The following is a 26,094-nucleotide window of genomic DNA, read 5'->3' on the forward strand; positions in this document are numbered from 1 at the left end:
GAGAAACTGTGAACTTCATCGGCCTTCTTGAACCAAGGTATCTTTCCCTGGATGCCTTAGATTGGACATTTCTGAAGACTTGTTTTAATTGGGATATTTTCTCAGCCTTAGAACTGTAAACTACCAGTTTATTAAATTTCCCTTTTTAAAAGCCATTCTGGGGGGTCAAAATGGCGGGCCGCCCTGCTGTTGTAGCATCAGGCCGATGGCTGGATGGCATTCGAAAATGGTATTACAATGCTGCAGGGTTCAATAAACTGGGGTTAATGCGAGATGATACATTAACTGAGACTGAAGATGTGAAAGAAGCCATAAGAAGGCTTCCTGAGAACCTTTATAATGACAGGGTGTTTCGCATTAAGAGAGCACTGGACCTGAGCATGAGACGGCAAATCTTGCCTAAAGAGCAGTGGACAAAATATGAGGAGGATAAATTCTATCTTGAACCATATCTGAAAGAAGTTATTCCGGAAAGAAAAGAGAGAGAAGAATGGGCAAAGAAATAATCATGTAATTGAAATGATGCAGCTGTCCCCAAAGTACTTTTATGAAGGTGGTAAAACCTAAAATGTACAATTTAAGGACAATTTAGGCTAAAATGTATTCCTTTAAACAAATATAATTTGTAATGATTGTTGGAGTTTTTGAATTCTAAACCTTATAAAAATCTTAACTACTGATTTCACTTATCTGTTATAACTCTTTCCAGACTTCTAAGCTATATTTAGCTAGTGTTTAATTGTTTCCTGGGGACTCAGAAAGAATACTTAAATCAGTTCTCACTGCTGAATAACCTCAATTTACTAAAGGGTATAAGGATATAATATTATACCAAGTAGTCATCTTTACATTGTGTTGTATGTTATGTTAGCAAGATGCTTGGAAGTCAGACCCATAAGGGCCTAATTTGCAGGTATGAAACGGAGCAATAAACAAAAGCCACTATCTGATTCCTCCTGAAGTAAACAGAGCAGCCCAACAGACTGGCTTTCATGCTTCATAAGTCTTCAGTAGAATGAAAAGAGAGAAAGGATTCACTCCCCAGTTTGCCAAGATTGGGAACCAGCCCCAGTTCAGCCCTCCTAAACCACTCACTGGCTTTCAAAGTATTTGATTTGTGTCCTAACTGATAAAAAAAATGTATACAGCCCCAATATGGAGATGTATAAATCATATGTATGTACTCCTGTGCTAATGTGTATATCAGAAAACAAAAGTAGACATGAGAAAAATAGATAAACATGTAGACAAATTAGTTTTTCCCCCATATTCCAGTGGCTTGTCCACTATTATTAAAAAAAAATTTTTTTTAGCTATTGTATAAGGTATATTACAAGGATTGAATGTGAGTGAAGTTTTAAGGTTTTAGCTTGATTACCTTGAATATAAACTAAAATAATGTCCTTTCTGCCCCTAAATTCTGAATTGCTTTCTTTGGTGGCAGTGAAAGGATTGGAAGCACAGCGAGCAGGGATGAAATTATGTGGACACCAAAGTTCTCCACAGCAAGCCATTTCTGTGTGGGGCAGAAATAACTGATTGGGATCTTATCCTGAAAGACAAAACAGACTAAGAAAAATAAGTTTTAGATTATATTTTAAATTCTGAAAGAATCAAAAGTGTGTGTTTATATTCAGTGGCTGTGTATATATGTGTATGTGAATGCATGTATAAATCACCTCCCCCTCCCAAAGATGAAATATGATGCTCCACAATCATTATGTTTAAGTTTCAACATGATTATAAAGGGGGTCTTTTTAAAATTTTTGTAAGTTAAATATTAGAAACCTCTTTAAATTCCTTGAGGGCCTCTCTTCTAGTAAATACTCAGATTATTTCTGAAACACCTATCCTGAAATTATTCTTGAAGATTCTCTGTTACTTGTCAGTTCCAAATCTGTTACGATACTCATTTGACAATGGTTTTGCTCATGGTAAAAGCAGTTCTACTTTAAAAAAAAAAAAAAAAAAAAGCCATTCTGTTTCTGGTATATTGCATCCCGGCAGCTAGCAAACTAAAACACCCACTGTGTGGTAGGCATCCACATGATGACTCATAAATGCTTGAGTGGATTCTCAGAGGGTCTCCCACTGTATGGTATCTTGACCTGGGAGATCTTGCTCTAATTTGGCTTCATTCAACTTCTTTAAGTCTCTCACAACTTGTGATCCATTTGAGACTCTTCTGCTGGGGTCCTCCTCTTGCTGGGTCTGATATCTACTTGATGCATAAGAATAACCTCCAGGATAACCTCTTGACTCTGTTTGGAATCTCTCAGCCATTAACAGCTTGGGGAGCTCAAGCCAAGTTAAGTTCAGTGCTATTCATTTGATTCATGGGCAATTAATGTGTCCTTACCTAGGCAAATTGATAGGTGGGAGTGTACAGTGCTTCAATTCTGTCCTCTCTTTCAGCTGCCTCTACCCCAGGGGAGGGAATAGGTTGCCACTATGGCTCCCTTCTTTCTACTCTAGTCCTTGACCTTATAGACTTGAAGAGGGGGTATAGGATTGTAGGATTTGATAGTACGACTATTTCTGAAGATCATAGTAAATCTTGGGGAACAATGTCTGGTCTTACTATTGGCTATTCTCTGGAGACTTTCTTTTGAATGTGGAGTATTTATAGAGGTTCTACTCCTTAATTTGGACATTAGCTCCAATTCCAGGGTAACCTCATATCTATATTAATTGATAAGGGAAGATATCTATGGTGTACTGTTAGTGTAATAAACACTGCTGGTTACCTAGCTATCATCTATCACCATCCTGCTATTTTTGCTTTCTTAATAGAACCTCTTTTTTTTTTTTAAGGGCTCTATCCCTTCTTCCATCAGCCATATCTTTTAGGAGAGGCTGATCCCTTCTCTTACAAGGATGAATCTTGATAAATCTCAGTTAATCATCAAAAAACTGTTCATAATTACAGCTATTGGTCCAACAATGGGGACATATTGGAAACTGGCCCATGAGATTCAGGAGGAAGACTTTCATTCCGTGATTAAAGGAGAAGGACTTCTGCTTCTAGGTAGTCTGCAATAAATTGTGACAGACCAATTATCACAGTAAAACAAGTAGAAAAATCTGGTAAATTGCAAAAATGCTATTTTTAAAGACTTTTAACAGCTTTAAAACAGCAAGACTAGATCAAATAGAATTTAGGGGAAAGAAGAGCCCTTCCTAGATAAGCTGATGATTGCTGGCTCTTTTCTTTCCAAGGGCATCTGTCAATTCTGGGGACAGGCTAAAGATGCAACTTGGAGCAGGAAAAAGGACTCTACTGGGCAAAAGAAAATCTAGAAAAGCTTTTGAAATGTGTACAGGATTGGCATGACATATTTGAAATTAGAGGAGTCTCAAAGGCAAGATGAATTTTCTCCTAGGGGATAGTTGCTGAGTTCTGGTGCTGGTGGGGATGACTGAGTCTGGGCTGAAAAGACAGAGTGAAATCTTCTGCAGATGCAGGTACAAAAAGACCAAGTCCTAATTAGAGGGAAGTGTACCACTAAAGATACTTGTCAGATTTTGAAAGTTTGTGAGGCTAAGCTCAAATCTTCTAAAGGGCAGAAATGAATCACCCACTTCTCTCACACTTAGGAGACAGGATCCTGCTGGGCTCTCAATGAAATCCCCAGAAGGCACACGTTAAGTAACAAGTACAAACCAGAGGTGGACTGAGTCTTAAAACTGCAATCCAAACCCAACTCAATTCAATCTCTTATTACAATGAGGTAGTCATTCTCTCAATTTAGCTACCTAACAAAATAAAGGTAGAAATGCTCAGAGGCAGAAGATATCATTTCGAACACACACAATCCAGCATATAGTAATAAAGTATTAGATATTGTGGTAGTTAGATTCAGTTGTCAACTTGGCCAGGTGAAAGCACCTAGTTCTGTTGCTGTGGACATGAGCTAATTGTAGGTGAATCTCATTTGTTGCTAATTACATCCGCAGTCGGCTAGGAGGCGTGTCTGCTGCAATGAGTGACGTTTAACTTAATTGGCTTGTGCTTAAATGAGAGATTGCAACGTAGCACTGCTAGCAGCTTGGCATTCCTCATCTCAGCACTTGCAGCTCAGCCCGGGCCCTTGGAGATGGAGAAAGAAATCACCCCGGGGAAAGTTGGTGGAACCCAGGGGCCTGGAGAGAAGACCAGCAGAGACCATCCTGTGCCTTCCACGTAAGAAAGAACCTCAGTGGAAAGTTAGCTGCCTTTCCTCTGAAGAACCAACAAAATAAATCCCCTTTTATTAAAAGCCAATCTGTCTCTGGTGTGTTGCATTCCGGCAGCTAGCAAACTAGAACAGATATGTAAAGAGGCAAGAAAGAGTAACTGATAATCAAAGCAAACAGAAACATACCAATAATGATCAAAATATTGGAGAAAGGAGGCAAGGACTTTAAAGATGATTACTGATGCCCAGATGAATCCCAGAGCGAATTGAATAGTGAATAGGGAAGTATTTGCAGAGTCCCCTAGGGGCAATGATGAGAAAGGGGGAAAATTCAACTTCCCCAAGTGGAGAATTCTTGATATTCTCACAGGCAGTGGGGACAGCCAAAGCAATAGGCCGAGCTTTCAATCTTGGGGTTTGTACATATGAAACTTAATCCCACAAAGGATAGGTCAAGCCTACTTAAAAATAAGCCTAAGAGTCACCCCGAAGAGAACCTCTTTTCTCTCTCTCTCTCTCTCCCTCCCTCCCAACACAGCAAGCAAACTCAGTGCCCTCCCCCTCTCTACATGGGACATGACTCCCAGAGGTGTAAACCTTCCTGCCAATGTGGGACAGAAATCCTACAATGAGCTGGGACTCAGCATCAAGGGATTGAGAAAATCTTCTCCACCAAAAGGGGGAAGAGCGAAATGAGAAAAACTAAAGTGTCTATGGCTGAGAGATTCCAAAGACAGTCAAGAGGTTATCCTGGAAGTTATTCTTATGCATTAAATAGATACCACCTTTTAGGTAAGGTGTAATGGAGAGCCTGGAGGGAACTGCCTGAAAATGTGGAGCTGTGCTCTGGTGGCCATGTTTCTTGAAGATAATTGTATGATATGCCTGTCACAGTGTGACTGTGTGGTTGTGAGAGCCTTGTGTCTGATGCTCCTTCTGTCTACCTTACTGACAGACAAGTAAAACATATAGATTAAAAATAAATAATAGGGGGAACAAATGTTAAAATAAATTTAGTAGATGGAAATGCTGGTGATCGGTAAAGGGGAGGGGTAAGGGGTATGATATGTATGAATTTTTTTCTGTTTTCTTTTTATTGCTTTTTCTGAATTGATGCAGATGTTCTAAGAAATTATCATGATGATGAATATACAACTATGTGATGATAGTGTGAGTTACTGATTATATAACAAGAACAGAATGATCATATGATAAGAATGTGTTTGTATGTGGTTATGTATCATAAATAAAAAATAAATAAATTTTTAAAAAATTATTTAAAAAGATGATTACTGTGTTAAAGAAAATAGAGGAAAAATGGACAAGAAGGATGAAAAGATGGGAAATTCAATAGAAAATTTCAATCTATAAAAAGAATCAAATCAACATTCTAAACTAGAAATCTTTAATAGCTAAAATTAGGAACCCATTGGATAGGCTTAATAAGAGCTCAGGAAGAAAAAAACAGCATTAGTTCTCTGGTCAATTGGTTGATGGAAAAATTCAAACCAAAGCACAGAAAGAACAGAATGGAGTGTAAGATAATTTGGGATACACACTAAAAAATTCTAACCCACAGGACTTTTAATGCAGGTAAAGATGGGATCATCCCACTCTAACCTTTCTCTTTGAATTATTTTAACTAAAAGCACTGAATAAAAAATATAACAAGCAGCAACCCAAGGACTCTGACAAATTAACAATAGCAGGAAGATTGGATGAGGACTCAAAAGTTGAAGAACAGCTCAAGGTGAATCTCCCCTCACCTCCCATTTTCTTTCCATTTTCACCCTGTTGTTTTCCTTTTTCCTCCTGGCTTTGACCACCAAGAAGCCTCATTGTGAACAGTGCAGTAAGCAAGCATGGACAGCAGAAATTCTGAGAGACTGGGCAGAGGGCAGGAAAAGGGTCTCCTGCCAACCAGGTAACGACAAAGGAATCTCATATTGTTGTTCCCCACACCACTTCCCCTTTTTTCTCTGCTGGCCCTCCCAAGGGCAGTCCTAAGTATTCCATTTTTTGGTGCTTTTATAAATAGTGCTTTACTTTCTTTTTTGTTAACAATTGTTAATTGCTAGTATTTAGAAATGCAATTGATTTTTCTATGACTATACCCAGTGACTTTGCAAGTAGTATTTTCTATGTGGACAATCACACACTTTCTGTAAATGGTGAGTTTCTTTTTTTCCTTCCTTGCTGCACCATACTGGCTAGAACCTCTGCACAATAATGAATAGAAGGGTGAGTGACCATCTTTCCCTTGTTTCTGAGCTCAGGGAGAATATTTAATCTTTCACCATTAAGTATGATGTTAGCCATGGCTTTTTATAGATGTAAGATTTTTTAATAGGTTAAGGAAATTCCTTTTATTTTTAATTTGCTGAGAGTTTTTAATCATGAACGGATGTTTAATTTTGTCAAATGATTTTACTGTATTTTTTCAGATAATCATGTGTTTTTCTTCTTTAGCTTTTTAATATGGTAAATTAATTGTTTTTTGAATTGTGACTATGTCTTGCATTCCCATGTGAACAGCACTTTGTTTTGATATCCTTTTTATATATTTCTAGGTTTGATTTCCTAACTTTTTTTTTTGTTATTTTCTTTTTTTTTAACTTTTTAAATTGTATAATATAACATATATACAAATCAAAGAAAGAATTAAGCAATAGTTTTCAAAGCATTCTTCAGCATGTAATTACAGGACAGATCCCAGAATTTGTTATGAGCTACTATACTATCATCTCAGATTTTTCCTTCTAGCGCTCTAGAATATTGGAGGCTAGAAGGTATAAATATTTTTTTATCATCACAATCGACATTCTTTTTCATTTTTGTGAGAAATAACATATATACAAAAAAGCAATAAATTTCAAAGCACAGCACTATTAGCTGTAGAACAGATTTCAGGGTTTGGTATGGGTTACAATTCTACAATTTTAGGTTTTTACTTCTTGCTGCTCTAAGACACTGGAGACTAAAAGAGATATCGATTTAATGATTCAGCAATCATACTCGTTTATTAATCCCTACCTTCTCTGTATAACTCCGCCATCACCTTTGGTCTTTCTATCCACTCTTCAAGGGTATTGGGACTATGGCCATGCTAACTTTTTCATGTTGGATGGGGCTGTCAATAATATGGTGTAGGGAAATGGAACTAGCTGATAAGTGGAGGCTGGGCCCTCTAGGTTTCAGGACGTATCTTGTCCAGGAACCCATCTGGAGTCTGTAGGTTTCTGGAAAGTTACCCTAGTGCATAGAACCTTTACAGAATCTTATATATTGCTCTAGATGTTCTTTAGGATTGGGTGGAACGGTTTTTGGGGGTTGGCAAGGTAGCAATGTCTAACCGAAGCTTGTGTAAGAGTGACCTCCAGAATAGCCTCTCAACTCTATTTGAACTCTCTCAGCCACTAATACTTTGTTACACTTCTTTTCCCCTTTTAGTCAGAATGGAATTGTTGATCCTATGGTGCCAGGGCTGGACTCATCCCTGGGAGACTTCTCCCACTCCGCCAGGGAGACTTTCACTCCTGGATGTCATATACCACATTAGGGAGGAGGGCAATGATTTCACTTACAGAGTTGGGCTTAGAGAGAGTGAGCCCACATCTGAGCAACAAAAGAGGTCCTCCAAAAGTAACTCTTAGGCATACCTATAGGTAGGCTAAACTTCTCCACGACCTATATACATGATTTCTTAACATTTTGTTGAAGATTTTTTTTGCATTTGTGTTCATGAGAAATATTGGTCTATAGTTTTCTTGTAATTTCTTTGCTTTGGGTATCAGTAATGCTGATGTCATAAAATGAATTGGGAAGTATTCTGCCCTCTTCTGTTTTTTGAGAAGGACTGTAGAATTGTGCTATTTTTTCCTTAAATGTTTAGTAATAATTACTAGTGAAACCATCTGGACTTTGAGTTCTCCATGTTGGAAAATTGTTTCTTTGCCTTTTGGGGGGATGTACAGTTCTATGAGTTTAACACATATAAATCTGTGTAAGCACCACCATAATCAGGATACAGAGCAGTTCCATTATCCTCCCACCCCCCCAAATCCCTCCTTCTTGCCTCTTTGTAGTCAAGCTCTTCCTCCACCGCTAACCCTTGGCAACCACTCATCTGTTCTCTGTCCCTTTAGTTTTATATAAATGTAATCATATAGTATGCAGCCTTTTGACACTAGCTTCTTTCACTCTACTTAGTCCCTTTGAGATTCATACATGTTGTTGCATATATCAGTAGTTTGTTACTTTGTATTGCTAGATAGTATTCCATTTGTTATGTTTGTACCAGTTTATTTATCCACTCACTTGTTGAAGGATATAAACATTTTTGTACAGGTTTTTATGGGAACACAAGTTTTAATTTCTCTAAGGAAAATAGTTAGGAATGGTATTGCTGGGTCATATGATAAGTGTATGTTTAACTTGATAAGAAATGCCAGTCAGTTTTCAAGGGTGGCTATACCATTTTGCATTCCCACCAACAATGTTTGAGATTTCTAGGTATTCTCCATCCTGACTGGCAATGGGCATTGTCAGTCTTGTTTTTTTTTTTGGCTTCTTTAAGCTTAGCCATTTCAATAGGTGTTTCTTATTGTAGTTTTAATTTATATTTTCCTAATAGCTTAGTGATATAGAACATCTTTTCATGTGTTTATTTACCATGTTTTAGTTTCCTCCTTGCTAAAGCAAATACTATGCAATGTTTGATGGCTTAAACAATGGAAATTTATTGGCTCATGGTTTGGGGGCTAGGATGAGTCCAAATAAAGGCATCATCAAGGTGATGCTTTCTTTCTAAAAATTGTCATTCTGGGGCTGGCTGCCGAAATCCTTAGTCCTTGGCTCTTCTGTCACATGGTTACATGCATGGAGGGCTCTGCTGGACTCTCCCTTCTCTTCCAGGTTCATTTAACTTTCAACTTCTGGCTGCTCCTCTGGCCTTCTCTCTATCTGTGTGAATGTCATTCTGCTTATGAAGGACTCCAGTAATAGAATTAAGACCCATTCTGATTGAGTTGGGCCACACCTGAATGGAGTAACCTCATCAAAAGGTCCTACTTACCATGGGTTCACACCTACAGGGATGGATTAAGTTTAAGAACATGTTTTTCTGGAGTTACATAACTCCAAAGCACTACACTGTCCTATATCTTCTCTGGAAAAGAGTCTCTTAAAATCTTTTGTCCATTTTTTTAAGTTGGATTGTGAGTGGGGTGGGTCACGTGACTGAAACCCATTGAGGGCAGGCTGCAGGCATGAAGGGAGGTGCAACTGGAAAGAACTGATCATCCTCCACTCCAGCCTGTCCCAGCTGCAGGCTGGGGAAACCTCCATGAGCAGGTCCGAGTTGTCAGAGCCCATGGGGAGCCTGGAGGTGGACCTGATCATGCAAGGCAGGAAGCGATCACCCGGCAGGATTGAGGAATAGCCAGCTCTGTACGTTGGCTGATCCCCTGGGCGCTGGTTGGACCAGCAGTCCAGCTGCCATAGATCAGGAGCAGCCCACCCATGGTGCATGCAGTCTTCAAGCCACTGCAGACCAGGAGGGGCAGGCCTGAGGGAGGAGCCTCAGGCACACCACCTGCTGGCAGGATGCAGTAAGTGCAGGTCAGCTGCTCCAGACAAGGAGGAGGGAGCTGAAGGGAGGAGGTGACTTGGGGTCATCAGCTGCTGGGAAGAAGGGTTAAGTGCAGGCAGTGAACACCCTATCTGCCTAGGTTTTTATTTTTTTCCTTAATATTCTTTTTTTCTTTTTCCCCCTTTTAAAATATATTCTTTGTATGTATTTTAAGTAGTAGTATAATTGCTTTTACATTATTTTTATTTTTATAGATATTTTATATTTTTTGGATTATTTATTATCTATTTCATATTTCATAAATTTTTTTATTATTCTGTTTCATTTATTTTTATTATTTTTATTTGCTTAAGTTTTCTCTCTCTTTGGTTGGCACCAGTCTGACTTCACTCCCAGTATATGTTAAGGCATCTCCTTTTGATTCTGGGGACTACTACTGTTGAGGTGTGTTTCGCTGTTGTTCTTGTTGTTGTCTTTTCATATTTTTATTATATTCTCATCTTATTTTATTATTATTATTATCTTTCAAAATAATTGTTGTTGGGTGGGGGGGTATGGGCCAGGAGTCAACCCTGGTCTCCTGCGTGTGGCATCCATTCTGCCACTGAAGTACCTGTACATCCCAGCCTAGCCAGTAATAGACCCTCAAGTTGAATTGCATCCCCTACATGAGATCCAGACCTTGATTTGGTGGAGAATAAATGACAAAAAAAGTGCAAAAGGAAACCTTCAGAGAAAACCAAGTAAATACAAAACTTTAGATGAGTGAAGTAAGCCAACTTGCAAAATAACCATATCAAGATAATCATCAAACACCCCTAACACAACAGGTAATCACAAAGCACATGAAGATCCAAGGAAAAATGGCCCAACCAAAACCAAATCAAAATTCCTGAAGGCACACAGAATGTAGAATAAATACTCAAGGATATTTATAAAGAAATAAAGGACATCAGGAAGACACTAGAAGAGCAAAAAGAAGAATTTGGAAGATTAAATAGAAAAATGGCAGATCTCACAGAAATGAAAGCTACAATAGACAAAATTAGAAATATACTACAGATACACGAGAGCAGATTTGAGGAAGCAGAAGGAAGAATAAGAGAGCTAGAAGACAGAACAATTGAACTAGAGTGCACAAAAGAACAAATGGCAAGAAAGCTGGGAAAAATGCAACTGTATCTTAGGGAAATAATGGACAACAAGAGGTGCACAAATATAAGAATCACTGGAGTCCCAGAAGGAGACGAGAAAAGTAAAGGGCTTCAAAGGTTGTTTGAAGAAATAACTGGGGAAAACTTCCCAACCCTTAAAAAAAGACATGAATATGCAAATCAAAGAGGCCCAACAAGCTCCAAACTAAATAAATCCATACAGGCTTAGTCCAAGATACATACTAATCAAACTGTTAGGTTTTGAAGAGAAACAAAGTCCTGAAAGCAACATGAGAAAAGCAATTTACTACATACAAGGGAAAACCGCTAAGACTGACTTCTAACTACTCAACAGACACCGCAGAAGCAAGAAGGCAGTGGTATGATATATTTAGGATCCTGACAAGAAAGTCTTTCAGCAAGAATTCTTTATCCAACGGAGTTATCCTTCAAAACTGAGGGAGAGATTAAAATCTTTAAAGACAAACAAAAATTGAAAGGACTAGTCAACAAGAGACCTGCCTTGTAATAAATACTAAAGCAAGTCCTATCAGCTGTCCAGTCAGAGGGAGTATGGAGGAAGGCACAGAATTGAAGAATACAAGTAATGTTTTTATTTAAAGGATAAAAAGAGCAGAAGGAAATTGATATATGGATGTGACAAATAAGAACTAATGGACAAGATGGTTGAGTCAAGAAGCACTTGTACTGTATTTACTTTGAATGTTAATGGACTAAACTTACCAATTAAAACACAGACCGGCAGAATGGATTTAAAAACATAATCCATCTATGTGCTGTATAAGAAATGCATCTTAGACTCAAAGACACTGTTAGATTGAGAATGAAAGGATGGACAAAGATTTTCTATTCAAGCTGTAACCAAAAGAAAGCAGGAGTAGCTATACTAATATCAAACAAAATGGACTTTAAATGTAAAGGTATCATAAGAGGCAAAGAAGGACACATATTAAAAAAAGGTACAATTCACCAAGAAGAAATAACAATTATAAATGTGTATGCTCCCAATCAAGGGGCTCCAAAGTACATGAGGCAAACATTGACAAAAGTCAAAGGAGGTATAGACATATCAACAGTAATAGTGGGAGACTTCAATACACCACTCTCCACCACAGATAGAACTACCAGAGAGAGGATCAAAGAGAAATAGAGAACCTAAACAATAGGATAAATGAATTAGACCTGATAGACATATATAGATTACTACACCCCAAAACAAACCAGGATAGACATTCTTTTCTAGTGCACATGGGCCATTCTCCAGGATAGATCATATTCTGGCACACAAACTGAGTCTCTACAAATTTAAAAAGATTGCAGTTATTCAAAGCCCTTTCTCTGATCACAATGGAATAAAGCTGGAAATTAAAAATCATCAAAGAACCAGAGCTTTCACAAATATAGAGAGATTAAATAATGTACTCTTAAACAACCAGTGGGTCAAGGAAGAAATTGCTAGAGAAATTGGTAAAAATCTGGAGATGAATGATAATGAGAATGCAACACATAGAAACTTATGGGACACAGCAGAGGCAGTGCTGAGAGTGAAATTGATTGTCCTAAATGTCTATATTGAAAACAAGAATGAGCAAAATTTAAGGATTTAACTGCTCACCTGGAGAATTCAGAGAAAGAACATCAAACTAACTCCAAAGCAAATAAAAGAGAAATAATAAAGACTAAAACAGAAATAAACAAACTGGGGAACAATAAAACAATAGAAATAACAAAACCAGAAGTTTGTTATTTGAGAAACTCAATAAGATTGATGGACCCTTAGCTAGACTAACAAAGAAGAAAAGAAATGATGCAAATAAACAAAATCAGAAATGAGAGGGGGGTTGTTACCACAGAACGTGAAGAAATTTAAAAACCATAAGATAATATTATGAACAATTATATGCCAACAAACTAGACAACTCAGATGAAATGGAGAAATTCCTAGAAACACGCAAATTACCTATACTGACCCGAGAAGAAACAGATCTCAACAAACCAATTCTATTAACAGGAGTCAATTAGTCATTAAAAACACACCTCCCTCTAAGCCAACGTGGCAGGTGAACTCACTGCCCTCCTCACTATGTGGGACATGACTCTCAGGGGTGTAAATCTCCCTGGCAATGTGGGACATGACTCCCAGGGATGAGCTGGGACCTGGCATTATGGGAATGAGAAAGCCTTCTTGATGAAAAAGCATATTTTATTTGCTGCAGCTGTCGGAACGTAATATACTAGAAACGGAATGGCTTTTAAAGAGGGGAATTAATTAAATTGCCCGTTTATAGTTCCAACACCATAAAAATGTCCAAAGTAAGGCATTCAGGGAAAGATACCTTGATTCAAGAAAAGCCGATGGGTCCAGAATACCTCAGTCAGCTGGACAGGCATGCGGTGACATCTGCTAGCTTTCTTTCCTCATTTCCTAAGGCTTCCCTAGGGGTGTTCTCCTTCGGCATATGCAAAGATCTCTGGCTGTGTGGCTTTCTTGGCTCTGTTGGCTCTAAAGCTTTTGCCAAAACGGTTCCCTCTTCAAGGACTGCAGTAAGCAATCCCACCTTGAATGGGTGGAGACACATCTCCATAGAAACCATCTTTTCAAAAGTTACCACCCACAATTAGGTGGGTCACATCCCCATGGAAACAATCAAAAAGCTCCCACCCAGCAATATCGAATGATGAAAGGACATGGCTTTTCTGGGGGACATAATTGCTTCAAACTGGCACAAGGGGAAAGAGAGAAATGAGACAAACTAAAGTGTCAGTGGCTAAGAGATTTCAAACACAGTTGAGAGGTTATCCTGGAAGTTATTCTCATGCATTATATAAATATCCCCTTTTTAGTTTATGGTGTATTAGAGTGGCTAGATGGAAGTACCTGAAACTGTAGAGCTGTGTTCCAGTAGCCATGTTTCTTGAAGATGATTGTATAATGACACAGGTTTTGCAATGTGGCTGTGTGATTGTGAAAAACTTGTGTCTGATGCCTCTTTTATTTACATAATGGACAGATGAGTAAAAAAAATGGATAAAAATTGAACAAAGAATAGGGGGAACAAAGGTTAAAATAAATTGAATAGATTGAAATACTAGTGGTCAATGAGAGGGCGGGGTAAGAGGTATGGCATGTATGAGTTTTTTCTTTTTTATTTCTTTTGCTGGAGAGGTGAATGTTCAAAAAAAATATCATCGTGATGAATACACAGCTATGTGATATTATTGTGAGCCATTGATACCTAAAGCACAAGCAGCAAAATAAAAAATAAACAAATGCGAAATCCTTAAGACCACGAACTTCTGTGCCTCAAAGGGCTTTGAAAAAAAAGTGAAGAGGCAGTCAACTCAATGGGAGAAAATATTTGGAAACCACATATCAGATAAAGGGTTGGTTTCCTGTTACATAAAGAAATTATAGAGGTCAAAAACAAAAGAACAAACAACCTAATTATAAAATGAGCAGAGGATATGAATAGACATTTTTCTGACAAGCAAATACAGATGGCTAAGGGCAGACAAGGAGCTGCTCATCTTCATTGGCTATAAGCGAGATACAAATGAAGAGGACAATGAGATATCATCTCACACCTATACAATGAATGCTGTTAAACAAACAGGAAAGTACAAATGTTGGAGAGGATGTGGAGAAATTGGAGCACTTATTCACTGCTGCTGGGAACATATAATGGTGCAGCTGCAGTGGAAGACAGTTTGGCGATTCCTCAGGAAACTAAATATTCAGTCGTCCGGCAATACCATTACTCAGTATATACCCAGAAGAGCTGAGGGCAGGGACAGGAACAGACATTTGTACACTGATATTCATAGAGGCACTATTCACAATTGCCAAGAGATGGAAACAATCCAAATGCCCATCAACAGGTGAGTGGATAAATAAAATGTGGTATATACATCAATGGAATATTATGCAGCAGCAAGACGAAATGATGTCCCAAAACATAGGACAATATGAATGAACCTTTAGGACATAATGCTGATTGAAATAAGACAGACACAAAAGGACAGACACTATATGATTTCACTATTATGACTCTGGTAGTGTCAGAGGTTACACTGTAGAATGTAGCAGAATCAGAGGTACACAGAGGCTAGAGACGGGAAAGGCTACCCAATGAGGTTGAATCTGAATCACAAGGTAATGGATACCAGTAATCATAAGTAATTAGTGGGTTTATAAGTAACACTGCCATATTGAAGGTGAATATGATTGAAAGGGGATGTATAGTGCCATGTATCCCAATGATTAAATTTAGAATTATAAATAAGTTCTCACATGAACTATTTCAATGGTTTGATAGTCTCCAGTATTTTAGAGCAGCTAGAAGGAAAAACCTGAAACTGTGTGTGTCGGTTTGAAAGGATTTAAGTACCCTAGAAAAGCCATGTTTTTAATCCTAATCAATTTTGTGGGAGCAACCATTTCTTCTAATCCCTATTCAGCACTATAGGTTGGAAACTTGATTATGTTCTCTCCATGGTGATGTGATTTGCCCAATTGTGGATGGATGCGACTCCACGCATTCCAGGTGGGTCTGGATTATTTTACTGGTATCCCTTAAAAGAGGAAGCATTTTGGAAAAGATCTGAGGTCTGAGAGAGTTGCCAGAATGACAAGAATGGCATAGCCACAAGAAGCAGAGAGTCCACCAGCCAGTGACCTTTGGAGATGAAGAAGGAATATGCCCCAGGGGAGCTTCATGAAGCAAGAAGCCTGGAGAGGAAGGTAGCAGACGTTGCCATACTCCACTTGTGCCTTTCCAGTTGAGAGAAAAACCTTGAACTTCATCAGCCTTTCTTGAGTGAAGGTAATCTCCTGTTGGTGTCTTAATTTGGACATTTTTATAGACTTGCTTTAATTGGGACATTTTCATGGCCTCAGAACTGTAAACTTGCAACTTATTAAATTCCCCCTTTTAAAAGTTATTCTGTTTCTGGGGGGAAGACGGCGAGGCCCCGAGAGGGCTCGGCCATCTGGCACGGCCTCCCGCCAGCTCCCCACCACTCGGCATGGGGACAGGGTGGGGACACGCAGTCTCGGCCAGCACGTCCTGTCCTCCCAGCGCACCTCAGCTTCCCCCCCAGGCCCCCACCCCTAGGCATCCACCCACTGACCCACCGAGGATGCCTGCGGCAGGAGCGGAAGCTGGTCCAGCGGCGGCCCCTAGAGCTGGAGGAGGGGGCTCGGTCCGGCCTGGCCCGTTGTCTCAGCATCTTCGACCTGGTGGCCCTGGGGGTGGGCAGCACCCTCGGGTGGGCATGTACGTCCTGGCGGGGCCGCACCCTCGACCACTCTCTGCTTCCTGGTGGCCTGCGTGTCCTTGGTGCTGGCCGGCCTTGGCTACGCAGAGTTCAGGGCCCTTGTGCAGTACTCGCACTTGGCCTGTCTCTACAGCTGCGTCACGGTGGGCCAGGTGTGGGCCTTCCTCACTGGCTGGAACCTCATCCTCTCCTACGTCATAGGTTCTGCTGGTGTTGCCAGGGCCTGGAGCTCCACGTTTGACAGCCTGAGTGGAAACTGCATCAGTCGGGTGTGCAGGGCAGCTTCTCATTGTCGGTGCCCCATGTCCTGGCCAAGTATCCAGACTTCTTCACCCTGGGCCTGATTCTGCTCTTTACTGGACTGCTGTCGCTGGGAGCTAGAGAGTCGGCCCTTGTCACCAAAGTGTTCACAAGCGTGAATATTTTGGTTCTCAGCTTTGTCATCATCTCCGGCGTCATTAAGGGGAATTTGCACAACTGGCAGCTCACAGAAGAGGACTACAGTATGACCACACTTGCATCCAATGGTACCTAAGGCTTGGGCTCTCTGGGTTCTGGTGGATTTATGCCTTTCGGGCTCAGTGGGATTCTCCATGGAGCAGCTACGTGTTTCTTTGCATTTGTTGGTTTTGATAGCATTGCCACTACAGGGGAGGAAGCCCTCAATCCTCAGCGATCCATCCCCTTGGTCATCGTGATCTCACTCGTCATCTATTTGGCGTATTTTGGTGTCTCAGCAGCTGTCATCCTCGTGATGCCCTACTACTAGATCCATCCCAAGAGCCCCTTGCCAGAGGCTTTTCTCCATGTCGGATGGGCCCCTGCCACATATGCAGTGGCTGCCGGGTCGCTCTGTGCTCTTACGTCCAGCCTCCTGGGCGCCATGTTCCCCATGCCTCGGGTGATCTATGCAGTGGCCGAAGATGGGCTCCTTTTCCGCAGTCTTGCCCAGATCCACGCCTGAACAAAGACCCCCGTCATAGCCACCGTGATCTCTGGAGCCTTTGCAGTACTCATGGAGTTCCTCTTAGAGCTTGCTGATCTCATCGACCTCATGTCGATTGGGACCCTGTTTTCTTATTCCCTGGTGGCCTTCTGTGTTCTCATCTTCAGGTACAAGCCACACAGAATATAAACAAGAATGAGGACATGAAGGTGGACGTACTTGAGATGAAGCCTAGAACTGAGGCAAGGCCCTTGGAATCTGCACCTGAAGCCCAAACCTCCAAGATTCTAAAATGTCTGTGTAACTCCAACAGCACCCTTCCTAACCCCAAATCCAGCAAAACTGTCAATATTTGTGCCTTACTGCTTGCTGTGCTGCTGACTGTCCTGTCCTTGATCCTGGCCCAGTGGCCTGGGCGCCTGTTCTCCGGGGACTCACTTTATGCAACAGTGAGTGCTGTGCTGCTGGTACTTATTGCCATGGTCACTTTCATCATCCAGAGGCAGCCCCAGGACCCCACGCCTCTTCACTTCATGGTCCCCGCTGTGCTGCCTCCCCCTGGTGAGCATCTTCATAAAGGTTTACCTGATGATGGGAATGAGCCACAGGGCCTGGATCCGCTTTGGAGTCTGGGTGGTGATAGGGTTTGCTATCTATTTTGGATATGGGATCCAACACAGCCTGGAGAAGAGTGATCAACAGCCACTAGCCTCAAGTGTTCAGACTTCTGATGAAAACATTCATGGTTCTGAATTGGTATAGCTACAAAAGAGACGCTGTGGGAAATCCTCCACCTCACTAGAGAGTTTCAAGTCATTGTAGTTCCAGGTCTGTTTTTTGGCTACGGGGAATAGTGTGTCCCCTAAATACAGAACTGCCATATGATCCAGCAATCTTGCTACTCAGTATATACCCAGAACTGAAAGCAGGGATGTGAACAAATAATTACACACCGATGTTCATAGCGCCATTATTCGCAGTTGGCAAAAGATGGAAAGAACCCAAGTGTCCATCAACAGATGAATGGATAAACAAAATGTGGTACATAAAGATGGAATATTATTCTTTTTAAAGAAGGGATGAAGTTCTGAAGGTGCAACAATATAGATGAACCTGGAAAACATTTCTACGTTGAATGAAATAAGCGAGACACAAAAAGACAAATATAGTATGATCTCACTAATATAAGCTAAAGATAATGAGCAAAGGAGAGGAACTTCCAGGTCAATAAGGCGGCTTAACAACGTGCACATTTTAGTTCGTCCTCCAGAACAACTACTAAATAACCAGAAACAGTACAGAACAGCTCCCGGAGCCACGATAGTGACCGAACACACAGCATACCCCAGTCTGGACCAGCTGGACCGGCTGTAAGCACCCCCCAGAACCGTGAGTTCCCAAAGCTGTGGTGGCCAGCGCCCCTCCCCCACAGGCTGCTTCCCAGAGGGTAAAGGAAAGGACTTTACCAGCAGCAGGAACTGGGCACAATCAAACGCCAATTGTGGAACTAATTAACAAATACTAACTACTAAAAATAGGCCCCCAGCTTAGGTGAACCTGATCAAAGCGGAGGTTGCTCATTTTTGCCCTGGCACCAAGGGGGGAGGACTGACAGAAAAAGGGGGAAAAAAAAAAAGAAGGAAACAGAGGTTTTTGTGGCTGTGCATCTACAAAGGCTTGACTGCCTCTGGATACAGCGGCAGGCCTTTTCAGGCTGCAACAGCCATAGACATAGGCAGAAGTGAGCTCTTTTGGAGGCTTATCTGGAGTTTATGCCTTCCCCAGGGGAGGGGTGAAGCCCCACCCAGGTGGAATCCCTCCATCAAGGAATTCAGACACCAGGGCTTGGTAATTTGAAGTCATTAAAACCAGCCTACAACCTCTCCTCTGTCTCCACCACGCCCCCAGCAGGGAGGTGTGCCAAAGTTAAAGGTACCGCATCATCTTATGCTGGTGGGACCTGCAGTCAGACAAGCACCACACACAGGGCAGGATAAGAAAAACAGAGTCCAGAGACTTCACAGGAAAGTCTTTCAACCTGCTGGGTCTCACCCTCAGGGAAAACCGTTGCAGGTGACTCTTTCCTCCTGATAGGAGGCCAGTTTGGTCTGGGAAAATCTGGTTGGGGTCTAAGTAGACCCTCCTAAGTGTGTGTGGGGGAAAGGCACCACACAAACAGGGCAAGAAACAAGAAAACAAGAACTGAAAAATTCTCTGTTAAACAGAACTTAAGCTAAAGGTCCAGATAAAGCTGAACAGAATGTCAAAGAACAGATAGACAACAAATTCATCCAGCAAGAAAACCCTAGATAAAAGAAGTAAAAGCAATCTCCAGAATAAACTAATTAAGGTAAGTAAATGCCTAGACACCAGCAAAAAATAAGAAATCACACTAGGAAAATTGAAGATATGGCCCAGTCAAAGGAACAAACCAACAATTCAAATGACATACAGGAGCTGAAACAATTAATTCAAGAATGTACGAACAGACATGGAAAACCTCATCAAAAGCCAAATCAATGAATTGAGGGAGGATATAAAGAAGGCAAGGAAAGAACAAAAAGAAGAAACTGAAAGTCTGAAAAAACAAATCACAGAACTTACGGGAATGAAAGACACAGTAGAAGAGATGAAAAAAACAATGGAAACCTACAATGGTAGATTTTGAGAGACAGAACATAGGATTTCTAAACTGGAGGACGGAACATCTGAAATCTGACAAGAAACAGAAACTATAGGGAAAAAAATGGAAAAATATGAGCAGGGACTCAGGGAATTGAAAGAAAATATGAAGCACACGAATATACGTGTTGTGGGTGTCCCAAAGGAGAAGAGAAGGGAAAAGGAGGAAAGAAAAACTAATGGAGGAAATTATCACTGAAAATTTCCCAACTCTTATGAAAAACTTAAAATTACAGATCCAAGAAGTGCAGCATACCCCAAAGAGAATAGATCCAAATAGACATATTCCAAGACATTTACTAATCAGAATGTCAGAGGTCAAAGAGAAAGAGAGTATCTTGAAAGCAGCAAGAGAAAAGCAAGCCATCACATACAAGGGAAGCCCAATAAGACTATGCACAGATCTCTCAGCAGAAACCATGGAGGCGAGAAGACAGTGGGATAATATATTTAAATTATTAAAAGAGAAAAACTGCCAACCAAGAATTCTATATCCAGCAAAACTGTCCTTCAAAAATGAGGGAGAAATTAAAATTTTCAGACAAAAAATCACTGAGAGAATTTGTGACCAAGAGACCAGCTCTGCAAGAAATACTAAAGGGAACACTGCACACAGATACGAAGACAGAAGAGAGAGGTGTGGAGAAGAGTGTAGAAAGGAAGACTATGAGTAAAAGTAAAAAGAAGGAAAATTAAATATGACATATAAAATCCAGAAGGCAAAATAGTAGAAGAAAGTACTACCCATGCAGTTATAACACTGAATGTTAATGGCTTAAACTCTCCAATCAAAAGACATAGTCTGGCAGAATGGATTAAAAAACAGGACCCATCTACATGCTGTCTGTACTCAAAGGACACGAGGCCAAGGACACAAACGGACATTTACACACCAATGTTTATAGCAGCATTATTAACAATTACCAAGAGATGGAAACAGCCAAAATGTCCATCAATAGACAGTTGGCTAAACAAACTGTGACATTTACATAAGATGGAATATTATGCAGCTGTAAGACAGAATCAAGTTATGAAGTATGTAACAACATGAATGGACCTTAAGGACATTATGCTGGGTGTGATTAGCCAGAAACAAAAGGACAAATACTGTATGGTCTCACTGATATGAACTGACATTAGTGAATAAACTTGGAATATTTCCTTGGTAACAGAGACCATCAGGAGATAGAAATAGGGTAAGAAATTGGGTAATTGGAGCTGAAGGGATATAGATTGTGCAACAGGACTGAATATAAAAACTCAGAAATGGACAGCACAATATTACCTAACTGTAATACAATTATGTTAAAACACTGAATGAAGCTGCATATGAGAATGATACAGTGAGGAGGGCTGGGGCATAAATGAAATCACAAAGAAAGATAGACGATAAAGATTGAGATGGTATAATCTAGGAATGCCTAGAGTGTATAATGATAGTGACTAAATGTACAAATTTTAAAAATGCTTTTGCATGAGGAAGAACAAAAGAATGTCATTACTGCAGTGTGCTGAAAATAGATGGTAATTAATATTTTAAAATTTCAACTAATGTGTGAGACTAAAGCAAAAAATGTTTATTTGGTACAAATCTATACTTTGACTAGTGCATCTCCTAATATAACTCATGTAGATAGTTGATTGAATACCTTAAGTACATGGAACTTTGTATAGGACATGAGATTTTGTTGGTTTGTCCAGGTGATACCCTGATGAATCGCAGAGTGATTTGATCAGTGAGTGGAAAAGTATTTGCAAAGACCCCTTCAGGGAATGGTGAGAACGGGGGAAAACTCAACTTCCCCAAGTTGAATTCTTGATATTCTCACAAGCAGTGTGGACAACCAAAGCTATAGGCTGAGCCCCAAGTCTTGGGATTTGTTCATAAGAAACTTAACCCCACAGGGGATAGGTCAAGCCTTCTTAAAATTAAGCCTAAGAGTCACCCCCAAGAGAACCTCAGCAAGCAGACTCACCACCCTCCCCCTGTCTACGTGGGACATGACTACCGGGGGGTGTGGATCTTCCTGGCAGCGTGGGACAGAAATCCCAGAATGAGCTGAGATTCAGCATCAAGGGATTGAGAAAAACTCTAGAATGAGCTGAGACCCAGCATCAAGGGATTGAGAAAACCTTCTGGACCAAAAGGGGGAAGAGTGAAATGAGACAAAGTGTCAATGGCTGAGAGATTCCAAACAGAGTCGTGAGGTTATCCTGGAGGTTATTCTTATGCATTAAGTAGATATCACCTTGTTATCCAAGATGTAATGGAGAGGCTGGAGGGAACTGCCTGAAAATGTAGAGCTGAGTTCCAGTAGCCATGTTTCTTGATGATGATTATATAATGATATAGCTTTCACAATGTGACTCTGTGATTGTGAAAACCTTGTGTCTGATGCTCCTTTTATCTACCTTGTCAACAGATGAGAGGAACATATGGAATAAAAATAAATAATAGGGGGAACAAATGTTAAAATAGATTTTGTTTGAAATGCTAGTGATCAAAGAAAGGGATCAGTAAGGGGTATGGCCTGTAAACATTTTTTTTTTCTGTTTGTTATATTTTTCTGTTGCCTTTTTATTTCTTTTTCTGAATTGATGCTAATGTTCTGGGAAATGATCATGATGATTGTGTTAGTTAGATTCAGTTGTCAACTTCGCCAGGTGAGCACACCTAGTTCTGTTGCTGTGGACACAAGCCAATGGTACCTGAACCTCATCTGCTGCTAATTACATCTGCAGTCGGCTAGGAGGTGTGTCTGCTGCAATGAGTGACATTTGACTTAATTGGCTGGTGCTTAAATGAGAGAACACAATGTAGCACAGATAAGCAGCTTGGCATTCCTCATCTCAGCACTTGCAGCTCAGCCCAAGCCTTTGGAGACGGAGAAAGAAATCACCCTGAGGAAAGTTGTTGGAACCCAAAGGCCTGGAGAGAAGACCAGCAGAGACCATCCTGTGCCTTCCACGTAGGAAAGAGCCTCAGTGGAAAGTTAGCTGCCTTTCCTCTGAAGAACTAACAAAATAAATCCCCTTTCATTAAAAGCTAATCATCTCTGGTGTGTTGCATTCCAGCAGCTAGCAAACTAGAACAATGATGAATATGCAATATGTGATGATATTGTGAATTGCTGAGTGTATGTGTTGGGAATGTTGTTTCTTGTAATTTTTTTTAATTAATAAAAAAATTTTTTTAAATAATAAAAATAAATGAAACGGACTTCCGGAGAAGATGGCAGCTTAGTAAGACGCGCGGGTCTTAGTTCCTCCTCCAGAAAAGCAACTAAAGAAACAGAAACAATACGAAACAGCTCCCGGAGTCACGACAGAGACCAAAAAGACAGCGTACCCCATTCTGGAACAGCTGAACGGGCAGGGAGAATCTGCTGCGGTGAGATACCTGAGGGGCGCGCGTTTTCCCGGCTGGGGCTGCTGGCGACTGGGGTCCCCTCCACGCACGTGGCTCCCTGGTCTGACTGGGAACGTTGGATAGCGGGGCCCTCCCGTCACGCTTGGCGTTTCGGGCCAGCTGGGCAATTAGGACCAGTACTCTCCCAAGCTGCAGCAGCCAGCGACCCCCGCCTCCACGCGCGGTTTCCGGGGCCGACTGCCGTGCAGACAGACGAGCGCCACGAGCGCCACCGACAGGGCAGGAAAAGAAAAACAGAGCCCAGAGATTTCACAGAAAAAGCTTTCAACCAGCTGGGTCCCACACCCAGGGAAATCTGATCAAATGCCCAGACACCAGCAGAAAATAAGGGATGATGCTCGGAAAATTGAAGATATGGCCCAGTCAAAGGAACAAACCAATAGTTCAAATGAGATACAGGAGCTGAGACAACTAATGCTGAATATACGAACAGAAATGGAAAAACTCTTCAAAAACCAAATCAATAAATTGAGGGAGGACATGAAGAAGACATGGGCTGAAAAAAAAGAAGAAATAGAAAATCTGAAAAAACAAATCACAGAACTTATGGGAGTGAAGGACAAAGAAGAAAAAATGGAAAAAACAATGGATACCTACAATGGTAGATCTAAAGAGACAGAAGCTACAATTTGTGAACTGGAGGATGGAACATCTGAATTCCAAAAAGAAACAGAAACTATAGGGAAAAGAATGGAAAAACTTGAGCAGGGGATCAGGGAACTGAATGACAATATGAAGCGCACAAATATACGTGTTGTGGGTGTCCCAGAAAGAGAAGAGAAGGGAAAAGGAGGAGAAAAACTAATGGAAGAAATTATCACTGAAAATTTCCCAACTCTTATGAAAGACCTAAATTTGCAGATCCAAGAAGTGCAGCGCACCCCAAAGAGAACAGACCCAAATAGGCGTTCTCCAAGACACTTACTAGTTAGAATGTCAGAGGTCAAAGAGAAAGAGAAGATCTTGAAAGCAGCAAGAGAAAAACAATCTGTCACATACAAGGGAAACCCAATAAGACTATGTGTAGATTTCTCAGCAGAAACCATGGAAGCTAGAAGACAGTGGGATGATATATTTAAATTACTAAAAGAGAAAAACTGCCAACCAAGACTCCTATATCCAGCAAAATTGTCCTTCAAAAATGAAGGAGAAATTAAAACATTTATAGACAAAAAGTCACTGAGAGAATTTGTGACCAAGAGACCAGCTCTGCAAGAAATACTAAAGGGAGCACTAGAGTCAGATACGAAAAGACAGAAGAGAGAGGTATGGAGTAAAGTGTAGAAAGAAGGAAAATCAGTTATGATATATATAATACAAAAGCCAAAATGGTAGAGGAAAATATTATCCAAACAGTAATAATACTAAAAGTTAATGGACTGAATTTCCCAATCAAAAGACATAGAATGGCAGAATGGATTACGACCCAGCAATACCACTGCTAGGTATCTACTCAAGGGACTTAAGGGCAAAGACACAGACGGACATTTGCACACCAGTGTTTATAGCAGCATTATCTACAATTGCAAAGAGATGGAAACAGCCAAAATGTTCATCAGCAGACGAGTGGCTAAACAAACTGTGGCGTATACCTACGATGGAATATTATGCAGCTTTAAGACAGACTAAACTTATGAAGCATGTAATAACATCGATGGACCTAGAGAACATTATGCTGAGTGAGTCTAGCCCAAAACTAAAGGACAAATACTGTAATGTCCCACTGATGTGAAACGACATTCGAGAATCAGCTTGGAATATATCATTGGTAACAGAGACCAGTAGGAGTTAGAAACAGGGTAAGATAATGGGTAAATGGAGCAGAAAGGATACAGACTGTGCAACAGGACTAGATACAAAAACTCAAAAATGGACAGCACAATAATACCTAAGTGTAATGTAACTAGGTTGGAACACTGAATGAAGCTGCACCTGAAATATGGTTTTTTGTTTGTTTGTTTGTGTGTTTGCATCTTTTGTTTTTGTTTTTTTCTTTTTCCTTTTTATATATATATATATATTATTAGTATTATTATTTTAATTCTCTTCTCTATATTAACATTCTATATCTTTTTCTGCTGTTTTGCTAGTTCTTTTCCTAAATCGATGCAAATGTACTAAGAAATGATGATCATACATCTATGTGATGATACTAAGAATTACTGAGTGCATTTGTAGAATGGAATGATTTCTAAATGTTGTGTTAATTTCTTTTCTTTTTTTTGATTAATAAAAAAATTTAAAAAATAAATAAATAAATAAATAAATGAAACAGTGAATAAAAAATTTAAGAAACAGAAAATAAATAATCCAAAAAATATAAAATATCTATAAAAATTAAAAATAATGTAAAAGCAATTATACTACTACTTAAAATATATACAAAGAATATATTTTAAAGGGGGGAAAAAGAAAAAAAAAGAATACTAAGAAAAGAAACAAAAACCTAGGCAGATAGGGTGTTCACTGCCTGCACTTAACCCTTCTTCTCAGCAGCTGATGACCCCCAAGTCACCTCCTCCCTTCAGCTCCCTCCTCCTTGTCTGGAGCAGCTGACCTGCACTTACTGCATCCTGCCAGCAGGTGGTGTGCCTGAGGCTCCTCCCTCAGGCCTGCCCCTCCTGGTCTGCAGTGGCTTGAAGACTGCATGCACCGTGGGTGGGCTGCTCCTGATCTATGGCAGCTGGACCGCTGGTCCAACCAGCGCCCAGGGGATCAGCCAACGTACAGAGCTGGCTATTCCTCAATCCTGCCGGGTGATCGCTTCCTGCCTTGCATGATCAGGTCCACCTCCAGGCTCCCCATGGGCTCTGACA

The 26,094-nt window shown here is 40.4% G+C and overlaps 1 protein-coding gene, 1 long non-coding RNA gene and 2 pseudogenes across 4 annotated transcripts in view; 3 read left to right on the forward strand and 1 right to left on the reverse strand.

The window, feature by feature from the left end:
* Positions 1-26,094, reverse strand: part of MED17 (mediator complex subunit 17) — an 86,914-nt gene that overhangs the window by 47,673 nt on the left and 13,147 nt on the right. The window lies entirely within an intron of this gene.
* Positions 1-26,094, forward strand: part of LOC143644360 (uncharacterized) — a 37,161-nt gene that overhangs the window by 8,076 nt on the left and 2,991 nt on the right. The window contains exon 1 of one of the 2 annotated variants that reach the window (XR_013156645.1): positions 5,932-6,102. The exons of the other annotated variant lie outside the window; for it this stretch is intronic. This is a non-coding gene — a long non-coding RNA (uncharacterized LOC143644360). Of the gene's footprint in view, positions 1-5,931; positions 6,103-26,094 lie in introns of those variants that run through there. 2 annotated transcript variants of the gene reach the window in all.
* LOC143644356 (cytochrome b-c1 complex subunit 7 pseudogene) lies at positions 160-681 on the forward strand (annotated as a pseudogene).
* LOC143643864 (cationic amino acid transporter 3 pseudogene) lies at positions 15,467-26,058 on the forward strand (annotated as a pseudogene).

The sequence above is a fragment of the Tamandua tetradactyla genome, chromosome 8 (assembly GCF_023851605.1).
Source record: "Tamandua tetradactyla isolate mTamTet1 chromosome 8, mTamTet1.pri, whole genome shotgun sequence".
Taxonomy (NCBI): domain Eukaryota; kingdom Metazoa; phylum Chordata; class Mammalia; order Pilosa; family Myrmecophagidae; genus Tamandua; species Tamandua tetradactyla.